Genomic DNA, 23409 nt, shown 5'->3' with positions numbered 1-23409 from the left:
GTATTATTTATTGTAATCGTTTCATAATTTCATAATTTGTGATACATGCCGTATACAAAATTAGGAGGAGTAACACCGGGCGAGTTGGCCATGCGCGTAGAGGTGCGCGGCTGTGAGCTTGCATCCGGGAGATAGTAGGTTCGAATCCCACTATCGGCAGCCCTGAAGATGGTTTTCCGTGGTTTCCCATTTTCACACCAGGCAAATGCTGGGGCTGTACCTTAATTAAGGCCATGGCCGCTTCCTTCCAACTCCTAGGCCTTTCCTATCCCATCGTCGCCATAAGACCTATCTGTGTCGGTGCGACGTAGAGCCCCTAGCAAAAAAAAAAAAAAAAAAAAAAAAAAAAAAAAAAAAAAAAAAAAAAAAAAAAAAAAAGTAACTTAAATAACTATTGTGAATTGTGTTAATAATTGGTACATGCGATGAATGTTCATATAAAGCAGGTGCTTAGAGATTGAACAGAGAAAGAATAATATAAACTGAATGTTGGAGTTCCATTCATATATAGCATTATGGCATAAAGAAACCAAAACATCTATTTATAGTGATATCTTTTCAGATTATCAAAGATAATATTGCCTTTGCAGGCTGTTAAGAAAAGAGAGAAAACGGAAATTATTACTCGACAATACATGAAACTAGTAGAACTACTGTAACGAGGTAGTTCCATGCTATCCCTTAAGCCTATGTACCTAATGGCTCTAGACTTCAACGGAGTTATATTGTCTAGGTTACCTTAGGCACAATTCGGTTCCTGGCTGACATGTATCACATCCTTTCCTTCCTTCAGTTTCCTGCTCCACCTTCCCCTAATAATGTTGAATAATTTTGCAATTCTGTCCTGATGCATCCATTCTCTGTTCAATAACTTTACAATTGTATAAAACTGATTTTCGTTCTCAATTTTCTTTACATCCTCATCGTCTATGAATTTTTCTCGTATTTTCTTTGTCATAGGGCAATCTTTAATAAGGTGTGCCCATCCCATCTCTTCAGAGCATATTAAACATTTATTTTCATCCCTGTTCCTTCTATATGCTTTATTTTTATGTATCCCTAACCACCATATTATACCCCTCATTCTCTTTTTTGTTATAAACTCTACATTTATTCTCATTCTCCCATTTATATTACAAAATTCTTCTAATGACCTCTTACTTCTACATTGTGCATCAATGTCTTGTTTTTCAATATCCTTAATTCTTAGAACTATTTTTTTTTTACATATTTTCCACTTCTCTATACATTCTTTTTCCCAGTAACATCCCATTCCAATCGTTTCTAAAATATTCCGTACCCCATCCACCCAGTATCCTTGGTTCTGATGTTTCATTTGGTGTCGATATTCTATCTGTAAAATTTCACCCCCTTCTCGCAACTTCATTCTCAACCAATACTTTATTATCCTTTTAATAATGTCCACTCGCAGACTTATATCTTTGCACATCATTCTCACTCCACAATTAGCTGTACAGCTGGGTAGACCCATAATTATTTTCCCAAATCTACTCGTAATTGTATCAAGTGAATCAACCCTTTCTTCAACTCCCCAAATTTCCGCTCCGTACAACACTAGATTTAACTACTGCATTAAAAACATTTTTATACACTCTGTAGTCTGTGTTGGGCATCTTCTCCAGTATGCTAATGGCTGACAGTGCACTCATGCCTTTTAGCTTTGATCTTTTTATTTGCTCTGACCATTTTCCATTTCCACTTAAAATCATACCCAAGTATTCTACTTTCTTGACAACTTCTAACCTTGTCTCGCCCATCCACCATTTTTCATTCTTTGATAATTTATGTTCTTTTTTGCACACCATTACCTTGGTTTTCTGTACATTGATTTTTAAATTCCATTCTTGACAGTAATTTACCACCACATTTATACTACCCTGCATACTATTGGGTGTCAAAGTGAGCAGAAGGATGTCGTCAGCAAAAATGAGGCCCGGAATATCCCGGTTCTCAAGACTTGGGTAAACCCCTGCCTCGAAGCCTTTCGATTGAAAGATATCATTTATAAAGAGTAGAAACAGTACTGGTGACAACTTACAACCCTGTTTTAATCCTACATTAGAGAATATTTCTCCAAATACTACGCCCTCCTTAGTTTTTATTGCGCACCTTACTTCTGAATATATATTTTCAACCGCTGTTATCTTCTGGGACACCCCTATCCCTCTCATCTTGGCCACGACCGCCCCTCTGCTCACAGAATCAAATGCTTTCTCCAAATCAATAGTAGTAATGTATACTTTACCTCCTTTCTTTTTTACATACTTATCTATTAGTGTTTTCACTACAAAAATATTATCTGTTGTCCTCATCCTTTCTCTAAAACCTGCTTGCAGCCTCTCCAGAATCAATTCCCCCTCTGCCCACTTCATTATCCTTTTTGCTGACACACCTGTATATATTTTACTTAATGTATCTAGCAACGTTATACCCCTGTAGTTGTTAGGGTTATTTTTATCTCCCTTCTTCTTATAGATTGGGCAGATCACTCCCTCTTGCCAAGATTTTGGGAACTCACCTCCTTCAAATATTTTGTTAAATAGTTTCGCCATACTTTCTAGGATATCCTTATTCTGCGCCAGCTGCTTCCAAAATTCATTAGTGATACCCGAAATCGCTCCTGATTTGCCTTTCCTGGCTTTCCCTAGTACCTCCCTTATTTCTTCTTTCGATATTTCCTTGTCTAATGCCGGCACAGTACACCCTAGCCCTACCGATATACCGGTATCGTTTAATCTCGGTCTTCACATATCTTCAGCCTCTAATAGTTTCTTATAGTGCTCCACCCAGATAGCCTGACTTATTACCGTCTGCCGCGGCAGCTTCCGCATTCCACAAATCCCCTTAATTGTACTCCATACTTTTCTACTATCATTCTGTTTTGCATTGCTATTTAATTCGACAACTCTCTGCTCCTGCCATTCGGACTTAGTTGCATACAGTAATTCCCTATATTCTCTTCTCAAGTTACAGAATCCCATCCTATGGTTTTCTCCCCCATGCTTTCGAAACTCCTTCAATGCTTTCATCACTTCATACTTTTTATGCCTGCATTCATCATTGTACCAGCCTTTTCCTGACACACCTGTATATATTTTACTTAATGTATCTAGCCCCTCCTTTATCCTCATCTTCTCCCCTGCCATCTTTACAGAATTTTCAATTATTTTAACTGCTGTACTCGTTTGGTTAATCTCGATCATTGAATCTATTCCAGCTTTCACTATCTGTACTATTTCTCCATCATAATTCATAAACTCGTTTTTTAGCTCCTCTCTCCACCTATATTTAGTGACTATCGTTTCTTTGTATTTTATCATATTGCTTGTTGGTGTCTTACCCTCTCTAACTTTTATTCTGACAATAATTGGGAGATGATGTGACTCACTCCATTCCTTAACCTCCATACTTTTAATCACAGGCAACGCATTCCTGGAGCATAACGCGAAGTCTATGCTACTACCCCCTGCTTCCATTATGTATGTCAGGTTCCCTAATTCGTTGCCATGCCACCATCCATTCAAAATATATAGTTCTATTGTACCACATAGCTCTAGCAACTTTTCTCCATTTTTATTACAACCCTTATCCTGGCTCACTCTCTTTTTTACATAAACAGCTTCTGTCTCCTTGTCGTACACCGGCTTCTGGTCTGCAACCCTCGCATTGAAATCTCCCATTATTAGAATGCCTGTATCCTCAAAAATATTTTGTACTCTATTGATTTCTAATGCCAACTCATCAAAGAAAACCCTTTTCGCAAATGGCGAGGTTTCAGGAGGGTTGTAGATAAAACCAATACATAAGTCTGACTCATTCTCATCATACATCTTTATTCTGACCCACATCATTTCCTCCATTTCTGATTCTATCTGAATTATTCTAGTTTACAAATCCTCCCTAACCATCACCATTATCCCACCCGGTTATCTGCTCCTTTCGGTTCATCTCTCTTTTGACTTATAGTAGACTGTGAACTCTCCTATTTCTATAATAGTTTTCGGTGGAATCCAGATTTCCACACATGCGAGAATATGCAAGCTATGTAATAACTCTTTAAAAGCTTCATTCTGTAACTTACTTCTAAGGCCTTCAATATTGATACACCCTACTCTTATCTCTAGTTATGTCTTTCTCCCCTGTCCCTCACTCTGGCTGATCTTCTTGGACCTCGTAATCCTTGTTACACCTAGATCTTCAGAGTTCTCATCTAGAGTGTTAACACCTTCTCTATCAAGGCCTCCCTCATTTACATTACCTTTTCTGAGCAAGAAGTCCTTGATACACGTCTGCGTTTCGGTGTTGCTTCTTTCATAGAGTCTGCACTCAGCTGCTGCTGAAGGTCGCCTGGACTGCCTTCGCTATTCGTTGTCTCAGCATCTATTACTTCCTCTCTCTGTCCTTGTTGCTTCGCTAGCTGGTTGTCCCTCACTGCTCCGCATTCTGCGGGTCTCAGCTGCTTCGTACGTTCACCTTTCTCCACGGCCAATGTACTCGCTGTATTGTACATATTCTTTAGCTGCTCTACCCCTCAAGTCCTCGTCCATTTGCTGTCCCCCACCACTAATTTGTTGCGCCTTATGTAGGCCCTTAATCCTTCACGTCTAGCTTTCCCTAGGTGAAACTGTAGCATTTTCTGGTTCCTGAGGGCTTCGTTTTCCATCTCCTGTTTGACCCATATGTTCTCACCTTTCATCCGGCTTGTACTATGCAGAATCTTTCTCACTAGTAGGTTTGATACAAATCTCACTCTCACTGGTCTCTTGCCTTTTGTTTTCCCCATTCTCTGTAGTTCTTCTATATCAGTCTCTCTGCAGCTAATCTTCATCTTCTCGTTAATTAGCTCCAGCACTTTGAATACCAGGTCTTCTTTAGTGTTCTCTGGTAGCCCATTTATAAAAATATTTTTTTTTGGGTTTCCTCTTGTCTTTTTTTCTCCTGCCATCTCAACTCTTTTATCTCTTCCTCCATTCTCCTCACCTTATCCCTCAAACTTGATATTTCTTTGTTATTTTGGACCGCCCTTTCTGTCACTTTTCCTATCTCCTCTTTCACCATTTCTCGTAGATCACTAGATTGCTCTCGTAATAATTCTCTCATTTGTTCAGTTTGGACCTTACTAAATTCCCTTATCTTCTCCATATCTTCCCAACCAACCACATTCTCATGATTAGGTCCAGGGTTCATCTCGACCCCTCCAATAACCAACAACACTGTCATCACTGATGCAGCCATCAAAATTGAGATCAAACTCACCTGCTGTCCGGTTCTGCCACTCATATTGCGTCTCGTTTTCCTGCCTCTACCGTGCCAACGACCTATCATCGCCCGATACAATTCTATTGAAATCCCCATGTCAGCACCCACTCACTCAACAACCTTCCTCTTCGCTTGCACGATTACAACTGCACAAAAGTAATTGCATAATATATGTAGTAGTTGTAGTATTTATTCACTCATTACATTGTTTACACATTTTCAAGACTCTAGGGCCGATTGCAGAAACGGCATTTAGACGATGTCTATGGTTAAACAATGCCTAAGTATGGCTGCCACATTGCAGAGACGTTATTTATCACTTAGACACTGTCTAAAACCGATGTTCAACCGATCATGTTTAAACACTGCCGAGAGCACTGTTTAACCTCAAATGACAGGAGTGAATTCACAATCAGAGGTTATGTACCATGAAATATGTAATTTGTATTGTCATGTTGAGACGATTCCGGGAAGAAAGGTTAGTCCGACGGCCTCTCTGTGGGTCGCCCGCTGCTAAATCGCAGCAATTTGTTTGACATGCATGGGGAGATAATCATAAAATAAGGTTTCGTTTTACGAGAGACTTGTTTCTTGAGACTGACTAAGTGACAGTCCGGTAACTGTCAACTTGAATAAATTCTTGGCAATCGATATATTTTATGATATATATGGGGTAATTTCCATGGAATTATAGGTCACTTCGACAACATACATATTACAATTACGTGTCCCGATCATTCGAGGGCTGTCACAGACATCAACCAGGAGAGATTCACTTATATTTACTGCCAAGTAAACACACATAATGGTGAAAACTAAAAATTAGGTTGTATGGGATTTTTATATATATAATCGCATAGGTTTTCGGCAACTATCAGATAGGAAAAGGCAAGTGGTGGTGATTATCGTTTAAAGAGGACTGGGAAAGAAGAGCCGTGGCCATAATAACAGCCCTAGTATTTGCCTGGTGTAAAAATAGGGAAACCATGGAAAACAATCTTCACGGCTGCTGATGATGCGTTTCGAATCTACGATCTCCAGAATGCAAGCTACATCTATATGGCCCGTACAACACACTCAGTTACACATTACTATTGCTTCATCTTCTCTTCGTTGAAGCTACTGTATTTATGAGTAAATTACACTCACTGTAACAACGCTATAATGAAAGCGTAAGCTACACTTCCCCGTACGGTGCCGTGTCGCTTTAGTGTCGATAATATTATGAGATTTAATTTACACCCAAAGCAATACTCTTATCTGTGGGCAAGTCATGCTCAGCTATATTTGAGTAATGTGCACCGAGCACAGTGGTCGGTGGTAATGTGTAGGAAGACAAACAGCTGACTGGCGTTCGGCGCGCGCACCGACGAATTTCATTGGTTGCGACAAGCAAAGAGTTGCATGAAAGATACTTCTGTCTCCATTTTCAAATCGAAACTTTAAGGGATGTCTAGTTAAACATCGACTGAACATTGTTTATGCAATGGAAGATCGTGAATGATTTAGATGTTGTTTAGGTAGACGATGTCTAAGGCTTAAAACTAGTCATCGTTTCTGCAATTGGCCCATAACTCTTCTAATAGCATTTATACCATTTATACCTTATACCATCAGTGGTAAAGCTGCTTCCTCTTCCTCACTTCCTCCGTGAAGTAAAGAAAATGTATATGTAAATAGAAAGCCATATGCGATGTATATAACTTGTATAAATTAGAATTGCAAGAAGGATGGGTGCAAGTACAGGTGTATGTGGGCGAATGTGTATGCGTGCGCGTATGGGAGTGGTTGTGAATGAGTGTGTATACAGGGGTCTGAGTGAGAGTATAAATGGCTGGGTGTTCTTACTCTAATATTTTCAGGATAAATCAAGATAATTATTATTCTAAGGGTACAGTGTTTGTAGTGTAAATATGTAAATTTAAAATTGTCTACATAAGTTTATATGTAAATATTCAGTAGAGTTTATGTACACATGTGGAGATGGAGGCACTTCCGTGTATGTGGGGCTTGCCCTTTCTCCATCTACCACCCCTAATTTGTATATGTACAATTTAAGGAAAATAATAATAATGTATGTTCAGTCATCAGCCCGAGGGCTGGTTGGATCCTCAACAGCTCCGCCATCAGCTGTCACAGATGGCCTAGGCATCACTGAAGAGGCGTACCAGGGAAATGAGGAGTGAGGTAGTTTCCCGTTGCTTTCCTTACCGAGCCAGAAGTTGCTATTACATATCGGTCTGCCAAGCCCACTGAAATGCATGCATCAACCGACCCTATGAGCAACATTTTCACACCATTCATAGCAGGGACTGGCTGCATAAGGAATGGCATTACTAGCATCGCTCATACCTCAGTCAGTTTTATATTGTCAGAGCCAAGGATAAGACAGATCAATGAAAGTAACAAAATTGCTCTAGCCTATACCAGAAGACGTAGTGCACTGTAAACACTAGGTCCTGCCAGTAAAGGCATAATAATAATAATTTAAAAAAGTAATCTTGTAACCAACTCTTACATATATTTCAGTAGTAGTATTTAAAATAAATAAAATAAATAGTATTTAAAATAAATTAAACTTGTAACTATCTCTTCCACACATTAAATAATAATAATAATGTCCAGAACAGATACACAATCTTAAGACAGTTCTCAATTACAAAAGCTGAGATGGACATCCCTGGGTGGTGGTCCTAGTAGATTTTCAGAAAGCTTATGACTCTGTGGACAGAGACACACTTTTCTCCATACTATGGGAACTTGGTCTGGATGGGAAGACCCTCGATTGGTTCAAGCCACTCTGAAGAACACGACGTCCAAGGTCAGGTTCGGAGGTGAACTGTCCGAAAGCTTTCAAATCACAGCAGGAGTTAGACAGGGTGATGGTCTCTCCTGCATTCTCTTCAACTGTGTCCTGGGAAAGATCATTAGGGAATGGAGAATGATGCTATCACCGGGAGCTGGATTGAAGCTTGGGTACAAGAGAGACAACCTCATTGTCCCATGCCTAGCCTTTGCCGATGACCTCATTCTACTGGCAAACAATATAGAGGAGGCTACCTACAACTTAGAGTCTTTATAGTGTAGCGGTTAAGACTGGTCTGAAGGTCAGCATCCAGAAGACTGAATTTATGACCAATATCAAGGAGGCCTCTTCTACAATTCCTCTCGCAGACGCTGCCATACGAAAAGTACCTGCAGTTAAGTACTTGGGAGAATGGATCTCTGCGAATCAGCAAGAACCTAGCCATAGATGCCAGATGTACCAAGTTTGAAAGGGCTTATCACTCATGGAAGATAGGAAACTTAAAAGGGTCCACCTTTTCAATACAAATAAATGTAATAGTTTATTTACAACATATATTTACACTTGGAACTAGTTTCGACGCTGTTTGGCATCATCTTCAGCCAAAATGTGGGAAATAGGCTAGCATGTAGACATTTATATTACACAAGGTGTTACATCAGTGTGATTAAATGAGAGAACATGAAGACGCAAAGTACAATGTCAGTTTCAAAGTGGTCATGAAGGGTGAGTCAAAATTGTATAAACATGAGATAACATAATCACTTAAACAATAAACATATAAACATATAACTGTAACAAAACCATGCGGAAGTACGAGATGATTAGCATTGGAGATTCAAATTATTTCAGACACTCTTCCATTGAATGTTGCCTGCCGCGAGTGTAGTACAAAACATAGGTTATATTTCAGTAAACACAATCTTCTCAAAAATGCACATAACATTATAAAATATTTGGGTTGAGATGAAATTTGGCAGTTAGGGATTGAAATCACTTATTCAATAAGTGTCAATTCAAAAAACAGCTGTGAAGGGTTAGACAAGAATTGCACAAGCATGAGTTTGGACTCGATAAATGTTAAAAACACATGAAACACACTCGAAAATGTAGGTTCGTGATGGATTTGGCATAAAAGGTCTGCGTTTAATCATTCATGTCGTATCTATTCATCTAAGTGCCTCTCCAAGAACCTCAGACTCAGACACTACAACTCAGTCGTCAAACCATCTGTTCTGTGTGCTTCCGAGTGCCTTGTAATGGCGAGGAAGGGCCCACTCAGAAAGCTGGAGTTAAAAGAGAGGAAGATCCTGAGGAGGATATTAGGACGAATCAGAGAAGAAGGAGGCACTTACAGAATCCGCCATAATGATCAACTGTATGAACACCAGGAGGACATCGTCACATCTATAAGGAAAAGGCGCCTGACCTTTTATGGACACTTGACCCGTCTGGATTCCAAAAGACTCACCAACAGGATATTCACAGTAACAGGAAGAGGCAAGCCTTCTAAGAGCAAATGGATCACGTCAGTTAAGTCGGATATGGAACAACTAGATATCCCACTGGGACAAACTCATGACAGACTACTGTTCCGTCAAGCCATCCGACACAGTTTTCCCAACGTCCCTTACACGTAAAAAGACTACAGGGACTAAGTGGACAGAGGAGAGAAAGCTGGCTCATAGTCAGCAATTGGAGTATTGGAAGAAGAAGAAAGCAACTACTTTACCGAAGAGTAGATACAAGCCCCGTGGTCCTCGGTAGGCCTAAACGACAAAGAAGAAGAATAATGTTATATATAAGAAAACCTCATTGACCTCAACAGTTGAGTCAGGATATCAGTAAAATACCATGTAAGGTGTGTATGGTAATTTAGAATGTTAATTATAAGGAAAGAAATATATTTAACAATGATGCATGAAGTACGAGTATGGGTATAAGTGGATGATGGGTGTGATCAACAGCACACCATGGAGCATCAAATATAAATTGAATATGATGAAATGAAATGTCGTACGGCTTTTAGTGCCTGGATATCCCAGGACGGGTTCGGCTTGCCAGGTGCAGGTCTTTCTATTTGACGTAGGTGACCTGCGCGTCGTGATGAGGATGAAATGATGATGAAGACAATACATACACCGAATCCCCGTGCCAATGGAATTAACCAATTAAGGTTAAAATCCCCGACCCGGCCAGGAATCGAACCCAGGACCCTCTGAACCGAAGGCCAGAATGCTGACCGTTCAGCCGAGTCAGACATTGAATACGACGACGTGATATTTTCATTTAGTTATTTCTTCAGTAACATTTTTACTAACCATGGCAATTAATTTAAGATGCTTCAGACTCATTTTCTGGCTTAATGAAGTAGTTTGTAAAGAACCTGAAAGGACATTAAAGAATTTTGGAAGGAAGTACAAGAAATTGCCTTTTTTGTTATGCTAAGTTTGGGTTTGTACAACATACAACGGTGGTACATCTTACTGCATGTTGAATATTCATGTTTAATGTTTTTGATTATGTTTTTGTTAATATTATTTGTATATTTCAAGGCTATAGAGCTGCTTTACATTAAATATATTTGCTTCAACATATAATTTTTTACATGGGTATAATCTTTCTTTCTGGTACATTATTCGTTGTATAAGGTTTTGAACAACTTGTGTTCTATTGATTACACTTTTGTAAGCTCCTCCCTGTGCCAATATTCTGTAGCTAAGTACAGACAGGCATAATAAACCTCTGTTAATCATTTCATTCTGAATATCTATTTTAAATTGTGAAATATATAAACAGTTCTTATGAATTTCTTTCTTAAATCGGTAATGTGATTTTTCTGTTTCATGTTCGTGTCGGTAATCCCAAATACTTAAGCTTACTTACTCTATACGTTTTGTAGCATTTACAGTTAAATTTACAGTTGACGTGGTGTACAGTCAATTAATTAAAATCACTCCTTGTATCATAAATTTTGTCTTGTTAATGTTTCAGAACAATTCATTATTATCTAACCATGCTTTAACTTTAGTCAGTGCTTGAGTTGCTCTCTGTCTGACAAGATTCCAGCTATCACCCTCAATATAAATGACTGTATCATCTGTATACCGGTATGTTATATTGTGCGTATGTTTGTCGTTTGCTATTGTTTTTTCTAGAATACTACTATATAATGATGGACATAATACTGTGCCTTGTGGGACGCCCATTATTATCTTCATTGGTTTGCTCAGAGATTTATTAATTTTGACATACTGTACTTGATCTGTCAACTCGAAGAAAATCCAGCACCTTGCCCCTAAGAGCCATATTTTTGTAATTTCTTGATGAGCAAGCGGTGTGACATACTATCAAATGCCTTTTTAAGGTCAAGAAATATCACTATGGAGAGTAGAGAAGAATTAGAATTTTCATATATTCTATTGATTAAGGTGGATATGGCATCAGTAATTCCAAGATTTTTATTGAATCTCAACTGTCTGGGCGAAAGTATGCGATGTTTTTCTAAAAATTGGTAAATATTGTTCTTCAGCATTTCTTGAATATTTTTTATATTGTTGTAGTTTTCAAACTGGGTGTGTGATTTCTAATGTCATAAATATTTCCAGACTTGTGAAGGGGTTTTACTATTGTAGTTTTAAGCTGCTTTGGAAAGTAACCTAAGGTGAATGAATCATGGATAATATTCAGGAATGGTTCCTTTAATGACTCAATATTTTCTTTCATAATTAGACCTGAAATATTGTCTATTCCTAAAGCTTTATTTTCATGTACTTCGCTCAGATATCTCTTCAGATCGTATTGTGTTACCGGTGCAAGGAAACAAGTATGAGGATTGCAAGTGATATTTAATGTGGAGTTGGAAATCTGTCTGTGATGCTATGCTTTCTCAGTGGTTTTGTTAGTGATATATGTTCAGTCTTCAGCCCTAAGTCTGGTTGGATTCTCAACAGCTCCACCATCAGCTGTCATAGATGGTCTAGGCATCACTGAAGAAGCGTACCAGGGAAATGAGGAGTGAGGTAGTTTCTTGTTGCTTTCCTCACCGAGCCAGAAGTTGCTATTACATATCAGTCTGCTAAGCCCACTGAAGTGCAACATTTTCACACCATTCATAACAGGGACTGGCTGCAGAAGGAATGGCATTACTAGCATCGCTCATACCTCAGTCACTTTCATTTTGTCAAAGCCAAGTATAAGACAAAGACAGATCAATGAAAGTAACAAAATTACTCTAGCCTATACCAGAAGACATAGCGCACTGTAAACACTAGGTCCTGCCAGCAAAGGCAATTGTTAGTGAAATAATTGTTAAATTTATTAAAAATATTTAAATCGCCTTTAAAGACTTCACCTTTATATTTGATTTCCTACCGAGCTTGATAGCTGCAGTCACTTAAGTGCGGCCAGTATTCAGTATTCGGGAGATCGTGGGTTCGAGCCCCACTGTCGGCAGCCCTGAAAATAGTTTTCCGTGGTTTCCCATTTTCACACCAGGCAAATGCTGGGGCTGTACCTTAATTAAGGCCACGGCCGCTTCCTTCCCACTCCTAGCCCCTTCCTGCCTCATCGTCGCCATAAGACCTATCTGTGTCGGCGCGACGTAAAGCAAATAACAACAACAACAACAGCAAAATTGATTTCCTTGATCTCTTCTTTTCGAACTGATCTTTGTATTATTTTATTGACTATCTTCTTTGAGAATTTTCTTTTGTATGTTCATCTCAGATGGTGTTGATTGTTTGACATGCTCTTGGTCAGCTGTTGAAGGTGCTTTCTTTTTTCATAGCGATAAAATAATTACATAGTACAATCTATTAATTTTATGTATGAATGATCTGGTTAGTGCAATGAATATTGTGTGTTGGAAGTAATCAAGATTAGTGATAATATTTAAATTTTATCTTAAGCAGTTCTTTTGTGGTTGGTTGGTTATGCATTGTAGATTAGGTTCAGTCAATAAATCAATCATCTGTATTTAGGGCTGTCACCCAGGTGGCAGATTCCCTATCAGTTGTTCACCTAATCTTTTCAAAAATGATTTCAAAGAAGAAATCTGTCAAACATTTCCCTTGGTAAAATATTCCAGTCTCTAATTTCTCTTCCTATAAACAAATATTTTCCTTAATTTGTGCTTTTGAATTCCAAATTTTTACCTCATTTCAAATTTGGGTTGTAGGAAATATGAAATAAAACTCTCTTTTTGTTTAAATACCTGTAGTATTGTAGGTAGAATATTTATAAAGAAAAATTATACGGAGTTGTACCTTCTGTTGTTTTTACATTTGTATTGGTACTAGATGTGGTATTTTTTATAGCACTTTCTTAGCTGTATTGCACCTATCATAAAGGTAATAATTTTTTAAAATAATTAATATGGTAACATTGTAAATTTATTTAAAGAAAATGAAGAGTCCAAGAGAATATACAGTAGTTTCACTGACAAGATAGTTAAGTGTTTGCATTGTTGGTGATTGCTCTTCGTATTCAAACATAGTTATTATTTTAAATATATTCCCTTATACTTTCAATATTTCAACATTTAAGGATAGTTATAATTTCTGTTTGTACATTGTATGGGGAAGAAGATCAAAGTACTTACTATCCGCGAAACTTTTAGTGACACTTCATTTTACGGGGATGAGTTGTAAGGAGGGAGCCACATTACTGCTAACTGAATGGAAATGAAATCTGAATTGAATCGATAATATACTCAATCAGTATGAATTTTCTAAGCTGTTGTTTCCGTATAGGAGTTTTGGGTTGTTCCTGTGATGTTTGATTTTCCTCACTGATGTTCAAGCTTAACTTATATTTTGACTTTGTTGTGTAAATAACAACAGTATTTAAAGTGTTGCAATTATACCGCCAGATGTCTCACGGCGATGCATAATCGATTAATATTTTTTGTGTCAGAGGTTGCCAATACGAAAATCGAAGATAGCCGAGGTCTACCGATTCAGTACTACGGAGCCGAAGTATCATTAAAAGTTTTGTGGACAGTAGTTTTAACTACATTTCTATTGTTCCAGTGAACTTCTTATTCCAATTAATTTTTAATTAGGATACAATATATCTTAAGAGCAGTTTAGAATTGTACTATTTTATTGGTTAGTATCTTGCTTGTTTTATTATTGTGCAATCTTTATGTAATCCTTTTTATATTTCAGTATTTAATGACAGTTTTCATTTGTTAGCATGTAGTGGGATAAAATAGTAGTAGTATAAAGGTACATTGATTCTCCCTTCAAGCTGTATCACACTTCTAAGACTTGACTATTACTAGTGATCTGAAATGGAGTGTGCATACCGAATGCGTCAGGTCCAAAGTCTTAAGATTGTTGTGGTTTCTTTTCCATAACCTGAGAGGGTGCAGCCCTTCAGTCAAGAGGGCAGCATATATTTCTTTCGTCTGGTCCATATTTGCACTCAGGGCCCCTGCATGGCACCCAGCTTCAAAGGAAATCATTAAGAAAATCAAAAAGCCTGCATGGAAGAGCTGTAAAATTCATCATCTCTTTCAAAACGCCAAAAGAAGCCATTCTTCCCATACAAGAAACATTAAGCTTATGCTCCTCCATAAATGTTTACCTGGCACGCATAATACTGATCGCCTACAGCATATACATTTAGGATACAGATCTGTAACTTGCAGATGAGGAGTGACTCTGTACACAACTCAGGCCTTCAGACCAAATACTACCCAAGATTTGCTCAAGCCTGGAATTCCCTTCCTGATGAGATTAAAACCTTTACCAAAGTAGGGACTTTCAAAACCAAACTACCGTGAAAGCTCATATGAAACCAAAGTGAATAATGATGTCACAACTGCATACAGTCTCAACCCCTCTCACTACATAACTGCTTTTTCATGCCCTCCCTCTTTATCCTTCCCAATTTACTCTCTATCTAAACCACCTCATCTGTGACATTGTAAATATTCTTCATTTTTAGAACTAAGATCTTTTTGTATTAGCTGTATTGTGTCAATGTACATTAATGGTTATATATGTGGGAGGCATAGGCACTTCTTGTGTAAAGGTAATGTGTGCTCAAGTTCTGTTTCCATTTGGTGTATGTATTGATTTCAAACCCATGTAAATCTCAGTTAGCACGCTGTGACAGTATTTGTTTGTCCAACCCTTGTCCCGTTTCTCTATGGGGTCGGATATGAGGTGAGATGAATCTGTTGTGGCAGGATTTTATGACCGGATGCCCTTCTTGACGTCAACCTTGTCAGTGGAGTTAATGGGGTGAAGTGAATGACGTGATATGTGATAGTAGGAAGGGAGAGGTTGATACCCAGAGCTGGCACATAGCCTACTCCTGTCAAATCGCATCAAGGGGTCTGCTCAAGGCTTAACGTCTCCATCTGACAGACGAATCACCATCAACAATGTCATATGCCCTCACTCCATATGAGCACTGCGAAGAGGTGAGGTGGTTTAGATAGAGGGTAAATTGGGAAGGATAAGGAGGGAGAGCATGGAAAAGCAGTTATGTAGCGAGACGGGTTGAGACTGAACACAGTTGTGACATCAGTATTCACTTTGGTTTCATATGAGCTTTTAGTTTGACATGCAATCTAGTGATTAGAAATTGTGTACCACCACCTCCTTCCCCTACCCTTCCAGCCAAGATTCTGATGGTGAAATTTTTCGACCAACGGAACTCGAACCAGCTAACCACGGTGTCAGACCATTTAAACTTCAATGCCTTGACAATCATCGCTGTCAGGCAGGCTTATGCTGTGACAAATAAATAAATAAATAAATAAATAAATAAATCAATAAATAAATAAATAAATAAATAAATTAAATAAAATATAATAATAATGATAATAATAATAATAATCTGACTATACAGAGCGTACCAGAACTCAACGGCAAATTTTAGGAATGGATTCCTCGCATAGAGAGAAGAAAGGAAGTTCATGACAACATGGGTCCGGAAACGTATACTTACAGATTTATTCAAACTTTGTGACACAAATTAATTTTAGTAATAATTTACATGTCCTCATGCAATCATCCATTCGTCTTATCAACAGAGGTTCACCATTAACATCTGGGCAGGCATTGTTGGCGATTCCTTTTTGGAACCCTACTTTCTTCTGAAGAGGCTTACTGGACAGAACTACACAAATTTCTTGCGTACTGCATTGCCTGAATACTTGGAAGACCTGCCACTTGCATCCCGTCGACACATGTTTTTCATGCACGATGGTGCTCGCCGCACGTTTCAGTCTGCTACCCATTTTCCTGAGCGCTGGATATGTAGAGAAGGACCAATTGTTTGGCCACCACAGCGCTCTCCTGACTTGATCCTCCTGGAGTTTTACCTGTGGGGACACGTTAAGTCTCTCGTGTATGCAACTCCTGTTCCTGATGAAGCAACTTTATGTGAGCGCATTGTGACAACCTCTCAGGCAGTACACACTACATCAGGCATTTTGATCGTGTGCGTAACTCCATGCGACGACGAGCACAGGCTTGTATTCGAGCTGAAGGTCGTCACTTTGAACATTTTCTCTAATACATGCTCAAAGTGGTTCAGCTGCCGTTACAGACGTACGGTGTAAATGTACAAAAGTTTGAACAAATCTGCAAGTATAAGTCTCCGGACCCATGTTGTCATAAACATTTTTTCTTCTCTCTATGTGAGGAAACCATTTCTAAATTTTTGCCGTCGAGTTTCGGTACACCTGTATATTTAAATTAAACTACACTTCAAGAGAATGTACTTTTTACTTTTCCGTAATTTCTGTCTGTCTGCCTGTCTGAATGTATGTACACGCATCACGAGAAAACGGCTGAAGATAATTTAATGAAAATCAGTATGTAAAGTCGGGGGATGAACCGCTACAATCTAGGCTATAAATAATTTTATTCATGCTGAGTGAAATGGTATTTTAGGGGAAGGCCTTAAATTTAATTATCGAATATTTATATAATTAGCGGTCCTATCGATAAATACTATATGACTAAAATTATATAGAATTAAATTTCCAATCAATTATGTCTTCTATATGTTTACCGTACCGGCTCTGATAACACAGATATTAATGAATTTGTATTTTTTTTTTGCTAAGTCCATATCAACGCCGAGCCACAAGAAAATGAGTTACCAGAATTTAATGAAAACCGCTATATAGAGTTGGGGAATAAGAAACAACAGTCTAGGCTATAAATAATTTTATTCACCCGAGATGAAATGGTAGTTTAGGGGAAGGCACCTAAAATTTAAATTTTTAATACCGGTACCTATGTTATTGGTGCTATCGAAACGTTCTACATAACAAAAGTTATAAACAATACAATTTCCGATCATTTATGTTTCATTCAGTTTTACTGTGCTGACTACGATAAGATTGGTATTTCAGAAGGCCTACAATATCGAAAGTGCATAACGCTGATCAACAATAACTGTACTTTGACCATTGTTTGTTGTGATGTTCTTTGTTTCTTATGGTGCCGCTCAACTCCTATAGATGGGATTACTACTGTGTACCGAGTATAACAGCCTGACTGAACATTGGCGGGAAATAGCTGGGGAGTTGGAAAACTTTCTTCTTTAGCATGCCATTCCTCTGTTTCTTACATTTTCTGATACTGCAGGTACGTAACACACTGGTTCATCATAGTATTCCAGCTATTCAATCCCTACTCTGACGCGCTGTTTTGAATGAGCAGTATGGACACTTAACGGCAGAGGTTCACTTAGTAGTAATAGCAGTAGTAGTAGTAGTAGTAGTAATAGTAGTATGACCTGGTCCTGAATTACAATTTAAGCCTATTTCAAATTATAGCATCACAATTCACTAAATAACTCAAAAGTCAACCGTGAAAAGAGCTGTTTCTTAAGAAAAGCTTCTTCCTCTTCACTTTTATTAAAGTGTACATTCATTTAATTCCAAATTAACAGTGAAGAGGGGGCTTCTCCTCTGGCTTGGAGGAAAAAATTGCCTCCAAGTCAGATGGATTTTTCTGTTACCAGTGTAGTGAATTGAGACTTTCCGGCTCATTGGGTACTCCTAGGAAACAGATTAGTAAAAGCTCATAGGTTTTGCCCCGGGACTCTCCACTATTCGCACAAAAGGAGCTAATGAGAGTCATCAACTCGGTGGTAAGAATATGTTGTGGGACATCCCCGCTCCTTCAGCACGTTCACTGCAGCCCGCCTTCCAGATGAAGAGTTCGAATCCAAGACCTTCCACTCAGTTCCGTCTCAGGCGACCACCTTCACTGATGAAACAACTGAGACGGACATTTGAGGCGAGTTCAGAGGCAGATTAGCACTTTTGACTTCTCCTGCGGATAATTCATCCTATGACTCATTATCATCTTCATCCTCGCTAGTCCTGCTGGTTTCAAGCAAAAACTCACCATATGAATCGGAGAGTTCACTTTCAGACTCAACATCTCAATTTTCTAGCATACGAGACACCTCGTAAGCAGGAAGAAGATCGTAGCTTGACATGTCTCTAAGAGGAACACTTTCTAAATGATGAGATGAATGCAATAATCCCGCTAATTGGAAAACTCATCTGACAGTAGGAGCTCAGCAATACTAATAATAATGGCTGGGTACACACTGTTGTCTGACAATGCAAACTGCTGTAATAAGGAATATTGTGCAAGTGTCAAAATGACCCCTCCCGCTGTCCAGGGTATGCAACATCAAAAATCTATGAAAATGTAAATATTTTGCTGGGTGCAATACAGCGCCGTGAACGGAATGAAAAACAATCAAAAGTCAAGATATTTGAAGAGAAATGATACAATAGTGCGTACCTTACTAAAGAAAATTGAAGGTGGGTGTCATTTTGACTCCTTCCGCTGTTCTAGTGTTAATAGAGCATCAGTTTGTAATGAAAAAGAAGATTAACACAGTCCAAAAAATGAAACAATTGTCGTTTGATGCACTTGTTGATGTAACTCAAATTAATAACAGTATCACATTTCACAAAATCTTGTACCTTTTCTGACACTAAAGCACAGTTTTCGCAAAACAAATTCTGTCACTGAGGCACAATCTTGTGAAATAAATTCAAACACAGTTTTTACGAGATAAATACTGTTACTAAGGCACAGTCTTACGTAAATGAATTAAAGCATGGCTTTTATGGAATGATTATTGTTACTATTATGTTACAGTTTATGCAAGTCAATAATAATTCATGATTGTTCGCCTGAAGGAAGAATTACTCGAGCTTTTCCAGTTCAACACACAAGTCTATTAACTATTGATGACTCAAGATAGTCTTATCACCTTGTATCTCACACAAAAATAGAGTCCAAAGTTTTCACCTCTGACACCTAGCAAGTTTGTACTTGTACTTTTTAACACTACTATCGTCAGCCGAACAGAGTAATGGCCTCAAATGGATATCTCCACACCTGACCTACACACCGTGGCAGCTGGGAATACACGCAGATACTGACTTATCATAGCTCAACATGCTCCTTTTATAACTGTAGACCCCACAAACCTACTACACTGGCGTAGCAGGGGGAGAGGTGATACTCCCTCATGGCGCGTCCCAGGTGGCGGATAGGGGAGTCCTAACCGGCTTGCCAGCGGCCTGGAGGGAAATAAAATGCCTCTCGTGGACCAATCATACAACCCCCTGTGGATGGGGAACGCAGACGAAGAATTCACCCACGGTATCCCCTGCCTGTCGTAAGAGGTGACTAAAAGGGGCGACCAAGGAATGATTAAATTAGAAGCATGAAGCTACTTGTGATTAATACTACCACGCGGGAACACCATGGGTCGCTTTTACTTGCGCGTAGTACCATTATGTTGGGTACCAAATTAGTAGCAAATGAGAGCGCGACGACTTTTACAGTACTTGTGATTAGTAGCACTATATGAGTGACATCATGGGATGAAGGAACCCATAGTTCTGGCTTGCCTATGATTAGTATCCACTATATGAGGAACACCACGGGATAGTACGAGTCCCTGTGGTTAGTACCCTTATGCGATGAACACCATAGGTTTGCGTTGCCTGTACAATTACAATTTAGAGTGAAGTTAAACGTACCTTTCAAAATATTTGAACAAGATAATTGAAACAGGGTAAAATCAGAAATATCTAAACTTGCGCAGAGGCCAGTTCAACTAGGTCACACACCAAAAACACTTCTGATGCGAGGCAGTGGAAAACTAGCGTGCATCAAGTGACACGGAACTACTAGAAGCAAAACCCCAAGGGAAATACATAAAACTACAAATTACATGTTTAGCGAAACGAGGAAAGGGGAATGCCTCGAAAACAAACAGGCAAGCCCAGCTGAAATGCTAAGGCATCAGAAATAATTGAGTGGCGAGTCTGGATGAGATTAGGGCAAACTCCTATATTTTTGAAAATTCTGTTCAGAAAACAATTTCTTACATTACATACATACTTCAATAGAATTATTAAGAAATAAACAGGATTAAAATACACAACAAATGAAGGGTCACTGCATTACGTGAATTACATGCATTACATGCATGTCCATTTTAACATATTTTAAACACTGTAAGGCAAAGGAGGAGACACTAGTCAGGTCACTGACCACAACAGTACATTATAAATTGCACAATTGAACTTTTGTACAAATGAACTTTTATGAAATGTTTTGGGTGTTTCTATAAGTTGTAATGCATGTTAATTAGAAACTCGACACTGCCATATAAAAATCCTCAGTTTCTGGAAAGTAGTAATCTGAATCTAAAACATGAGCAATTCTTTACCTCCATGCTTGATATAGGTACGATATCGAGTACTGATAGGTCCATTTCATTAGGTCACGTTTTATCACTATAATTCATCCAAACTACATTTAGCATTCTGCAAGAAATACAAGCAAGCATGCTTATCGTTATAGGTCACTGTTGGTATCATAATCATAGCCACTACAAGGGCATGACTTTTCATTTGAAAAAATCCCCCGTGCATTAGCAGAGATTTGAAGCCTGACTGCCTTGGTGAGAAATCAGTGACAATGCCACTCAGCTATCATGCTTCCTGTAGAAAAGATAAAAGATTTGGGATGAAGCATGACACTGAAAATAATTGGGTGGGATGTGTCCCACCTCTGTCCTCCACTCCACCCTTCCATTAACAATACCTTATTATTTGTTCAATTTTTATTTTATTTATTTATTTATTTATTATGAACATAACAGGTCATGAGTTCCTCTAAGTAACTAACACATTCTTTACATTAACTATCAGTGGCACATAAATGTGGTTAAAAACAGCATGTAACAAATGTAATTAAATTTTTTAATTGTACTACTGTTACTACTTCTTGCATACAGACAGCACGTTGCTGCAAGGACGAAGAGTACCAGTACATTTACAGGCTGTAGACATGATTCTTAAGGATATTACATGAGCCCTGTGTTCTGACAAGGGAACATCCACAATGGTGAAGTCGCCGATCGCGATGAAACTTAGCAAACACATTGAGGTACATGTAAAAACAATGCCAGCATCAATTTTAGGCGCCAACATTCATTAGCGCGTTAACTAAGGGGCCTAAAAGTTGCGACATTTCAAGTTCCGCGCGAACAGCGATGAATTCCTCCTGACCAATGCTTAGCTGGAACACTGCTTTGTGCCACACCTCTGCTCCTCCTCCCCTCCGCCCCGCCTGGTTCAGCACCACTCGTTTCCCTCTCCCCGTGCTGCCGTCTGCTTAGCTGTCAAACAGAACCTGTGCTACACTGCGTACGCTATCAGCCTTCCTCATAGCTCTCCCTTGGAATTTCCACATTGTATAGGCAGTTTACATTTTATGAAATATTTATGAAAACGTTTGCGACGAGTCCTTAAGGGCAATGTCACTGAGCGTGTCAAAAATTATTTTTCATCTTCAAGCAAAGCACGGAAGTCACGGTGAAGAAGGTCCGCTGAACTTCCGGGAGCTGCAGCTTTATGACGCGATTGAGGGTGAGTGTTAAGCAGTCAACTATTGTCAAATAGGTTTTGACGCTCACGGGGAGATGTCACACTGCGGACATAGGCCGTAATAACGTAGATTGAAGCATGGTCTTTCGTGCTGCATGTGAAATTGTAGGTTTATGATATGTTGATACCGATAACTCTGTCCGACTCGCTGGCTGAACGGTCAGCGTACTGGCCTTCGGTTCAGATGGTCCCGGGTTCGATTCCCGGCCGGGTCGGGGATTGTAACCTTAATTGGTTGATTCCTACGGCACGGGGGCTGGGTGTATGTGTTGTCTTCATCATCATTTCATCCTCATCACGATGCGCAGGTCGCCTACGGGTGTTAAATAGAAAGACCTGCACTTGGCGAGCCGATCCCGTCCTGGGATAACCCGGCACTAAAAGCCATACGACATTTCATTTCATTACTGATAACACTCTCGTTGTTTTTAAACGAACAGTTGTGTTCTCCGTTGTTCCTGTCAATACATATACACATAACAACATGTATTTTAGTTATTTGTTTTATTTCTCCTCGCAAGCGCGAGGAGAAGGGAGGGGAACATGCCGGGGAGAACCACTTGGAGGGTAAAAGGCGGTGCAGAGGGTGTGTCTCCAGACGGGAAGTGTGTGTGCCAGCTTAGCATTGGCCAGCAGGTGTTCATCACTGATCGCGCGGAACTTGAAATGTCGCAACTTTTAGGCCCCTTAGTTAACGCGCTAATGAATGTTGGCGCCTAAAATTGATGCTGGCATTGTTTTTAAATGTACCTCAATGTGTTTGCTAAGTTTCGTCGCGATCGGCAACTTCACCATTGTGGATGATCCCTTGTCAGAACAGTGCTTTATATATTTGATCCTCTTCATTCCAGATCTTGTGTACATAAATCGATGGAGTAATGCAGAATCATTCCTCTCGCTACGATTAAAAGGCCGATAATGTTAACAGGATATTTTACTTAGGGTGTTATAAAGAAATGTGTTTTACAAAGTTTATGCTGAGCTATTTTATATTTTATAGTCTCTGTTGAATAATTATATTGAGAAGTATAGAGTTACATGAAGAATGAAATGTTACTTCTGTCACCAACAAATGGATGAATAGTCTCATTTCTCTATTACTTGGGGAGTTCTTTTGAATTTCAGATTTGACCTTTTGAAATTAAGAAGATATTTCTAGATTGATTTAGTTTCTGTGGTGTTTAAAAAGAGACTGTCCGTTATGCATTTGAATGATCAATATTACTTTATATAGGAAATTTATATCATTGCAACTTGTCTGTAGCACAAGTATTCACACTATGTTCCTTGAGCATCGTTGAATAATTTATTATTGTTGGTAGCTTTGCTGTCATTATTCTCCCAGATGTTTTGGATT

At 38.9% G+C, this 23409-nt stretch overlaps 1 protein-coding gene across 2 annotated transcripts in view; it reads left to right on the top strand.

The window, feature by feature from the left end:
- Window positions 1–23409, top strand: part of Eps-15 (Epidermal growth factor receptor pathway substrate clone 15) — a 555588-nt gene that overhangs the window by 286012 nt on the left and 246167 nt on the right. The gene's annotated exons all lie outside the window — the stretch shown is intronic.

Source organism: Anabrus simplex, chromosome 4 (genome assembly GCF_040414725.1).
Source record: "Anabrus simplex isolate iqAnaSimp1 chromosome 4, ASM4041472v1, whole genome shotgun sequence".
Lineage (NCBI taxonomy): Eukaryota > Metazoa > Arthropoda > Insecta > Orthoptera > Tettigoniidae > Anabrus > Anabrus simplex.
This window is presented reverse-complemented; position numbering and strand designations above follow the sequence as displayed.